The 3,285-nt window shown below is 31.1% G+C and overlaps 1 long non-coding RNA gene across 1 annotated transcript in view; it reads right to left on the bottom strand.

Moving 5' to 3' along the window:
* LOC115034844 overlaps positions 1 to 2,674 on the bottom strand; it is a 6,160-nt gene extending 3,486 nt beyond the window's left edge. Inside the window, exons 1-3 of the long non-coding RNA XR_003840107.1 lie at positions 2,469 to 2,674; positions 2,201 to 2,398; positions 960 to 1,045 (exon numbers count right to left, since the gene is read on the bottom strand). This is a non-coding gene — a long non-coding RNA (uncharacterized LOC115034844). The remainder of the gene's footprint in view (positions 1 to 959; positions 1,046 to 2,200; positions 2,399 to 2,468) is intronic.
* Between the last annotated feature and the right edge of the window lie 611 nt (positions 2,675 to 3,285).

Raw genomic sequence — 3,285 nt, 5'->3', positions numbered from 1 at the left:
GATATATTGTTACAATATCAGTGAAAAATATAAAAAACATAGGCACAATTTTTTTTTATAGGCATTTAAAGATCAAATGTGACAAAATTTATCAAATTTAATTTGAAAAATTATTTTGTAGTTAAAAATTTATAAAATGTTCAACTTTTATATCTAAGGATTGAAAATTTAAAACAAGATTCCACGTAAATATTTAATACTGTTACCAAAAAATCTATAAAATACATTTACACAGTTTATTTTTATAGTCATTTTAAGTACAAATTTGGACAAAATTACATATTAAAAACCTAGAATAACTATTTTAGTTATTTTGTTGTGATTGTATAATATTATCGTGGGTACTTGAAACTTCTAAAGTATACTATTATATATCTATGATAGTACCACGGTTTTTTGTTGATGTATAACGCGGTTATAAGTACCTAATAAATATTATGATATGATTAATTTGGAATTTATTATAGGTACCTAATGGCTAATATAATATTATGTCTTATACCTAGACTAACATACCGTCTCCGCTCAGAATCGTTTTTCTTATACAATGATATTATATCATTGAATTCAAATTTAATACCATCCATTATACAGTGACCCATTTGTAACCTACTGTACAGCAGAGCGAAATCCACTTACCCACCTTTTTTTAGTTTTTTTTCTTCTATAAATTTCAATTAAGTTTTATTCAATAAGTCAAAAAACTTTACTACCACTAAAGCTTTACCGGCTACTATATTAATAATAACAATATAAATGTAATATAAAATATTCTAAGCTGATAAACCGACTCCGCTATGTATGAGTAACTGATTGAATTACTTCAATAAAATTATTAATATTTATAATGAATGATTTTTTTTAAATTTGGCTTAAATTTCCAAAAATTCACTTTTTACCTATTTTATGTTCTATATAATTAATAATTAACCATGCAGATGAACTAGTATGATACGCACCATTATAAATACAGGACCCTATGTTTGTTGATTAAAATTTATTATTCCACTTAATTGCATAATTTTACAATAATATATTTTTTGATCTGAAAAAAATAATTATATGTAACGTTAGTAGATATATTATTTTACAGTTTTATAAAAAAAAAAATAAACTTGAATAGTTTTATAGAATCAATTAATTGTCCGTTTCTTTTTTCAGTAGGTATTATACGTAGAAATAATTGCACAGTTAAATACAATAAAACCAACATGATAGTTATATAGTAGGCTTATGAAGATGTTACCCATGCATTTGTTGTCACCATCCTACATTCGTATGGGTGTGACATACCAAATTTTTGTTCATTAGATTCAATAGTGTGCTTGTTAATTTTGATATTAGAGAGAATTGACCTATTATCCAAATTTCAAGAAAGAAGATTGTCTAAGGTTAAGCTTCGGCTTTTATTTAATATTTTAATTTTTCAAGCGAGATATAAGCGTTTTTAATTTGTGATATTTTACAAACCCATATCATGCTCTAAAATTAAAATATCAAAAAAAAATTGCCAATGATTAAGCACAGATAATTTTGTCACCTAAAAGTTTTATAATAGGCCAATTCTCCTAATATCAAAACTTGATCAAAACTAACAGCACACTATTTAAACTGGTAAACAAAAAATTGTTATTTTGTGCGTTTGTAAGACAAATACAACAAATGCATTGGTAGCGACCTTTTAAGAATAACACAGCAAAACCAAAGCACAACCACACACATACACACATTACGTTATGATCCATATCATAAATTACTACAGTTGTAGTTAGAATGTTAGGTAGGTAAAAAAAATGCTCAGAGTAAAACTCAAAACACACTACCTACCTAGGTAGGTCTACTAGGTCTATCAAACGCTAAACATTGTTCTATATCTTTCATTGTGGTCTATGTCCGATCATGGTACGCATTAATATCATCGTTAGGTAGTCAAAGCTTAAACACATTTGTTATTTCATTCTTAATTATAGCCATACCTACCATAAGGTAGGCACTAAGAAAAGTGTGTAATAGCATAAAGTATAAATTAAAAATCAGAAATTAAGAAACAATCAGAACTTTTAAATGTTTTTAGTAACTGTGGTTTAAGTATTATATTATAGAGCGAACACAGCCGAAATTCAGCAATGTTACCATCATGGACGTACAAAATAAAATACATACCTACCGAACTTACAAGTAATATAATAGGTATACATACTTGTACAAGTTGCTTTTCCGTCAGCCTAATAATCGACAATGTTCAGTCTTGGTAGTGCAGTCTTATTATGTGTATCGTGTGCCAAATAGTGTGCCGTTTCGGTGTGATCGTCTACGACGCATCTAAGAAACGTCCGTCGGAAAACGTTCTGAAGTTCTACGACCGACCGAAATGGACCGATCGTTCCTCGATCGTGCACTACACGTAACAGGCAACGAAAATAGAGTCGAACCTAAAATATCATATTAAACGCAACGAAATCACATACTTACGAGCCCGGCTGCACACGCCGAAGCGTAATACTGAGTGAATTCTCGTCCAAGCGAGCTGATGCGGTCAGCTCAGAGACGAAACAGCGACTCGGCGTAGCAAAATGTACCTAAGTAAGTATTGTTATTCGAGATTATTAAGTACAACAACAAATTACAATTTTTGTTAATTATTATGTAATAACATAATAGTACCTATACGATCACACAGCGAACGAACGAAAAGCGATAACAAACAAGATTATCTTATTATATTATCGTCTTATTATGTGATTATCTTATCATTATTATTATCTTAGATCACGATTTAAGATATTATACAGGTTGTGTATCGAACTCCCATAATTTGACCGGTGAACTAACCATCTGAATCAGCTGTTCCCACTACTACCAGCGCACCGAGAGGACAAGTTTATAGATTCAATAATACTATATACTGTAGGTATTATTGGTATCAAAAGCAGATAACCGTGGTAAGTTGTTATGGCGTTATGATATCATATATATATTTAACATATTTAAACCACAACGAGCGCTAGTGATCGGGGGTCTCAGCTGTTTCGGATAGTAAGTTGGTTCACCAGCATTTCACCAGTCATCATAAAGCACTATTCGTTATAGGCCGATGTTTAACCTGTATATCTTAAATCGTGGATTCAGGACGCGACCTGGACGCGTCGTCGACACTCGACGTCGTGACGCGGCGCTCATGAAGGATCAATAAAATAAAAGGAATTAAAGATGAGACCAGCTGCAGGGCCGCACCAGAGGGCGCAAAGAGTATGAAAATTCCTCCCAAACATTTCTGTAGTGCTC

Source organism: Acyrthosiphon pisum, chromosome X (assembly GCF_005508785.2).
Source record: "Acyrthosiphon pisum isolate AL4f chromosome X, pea_aphid_22Mar2018_4r6ur, whole genome shotgun sequence".
In the NCBI taxonomy this organism is placed as follows: Eukaryota; Metazoa; Arthropoda; class Insecta; order Hemiptera; family Aphididae; genus Acyrthosiphon; species Acyrthosiphon pisum.
Note: the sequence above shows the minus strand (reverse complement) of the source record. Positions and strands in the feature narration are given on the sequence as shown.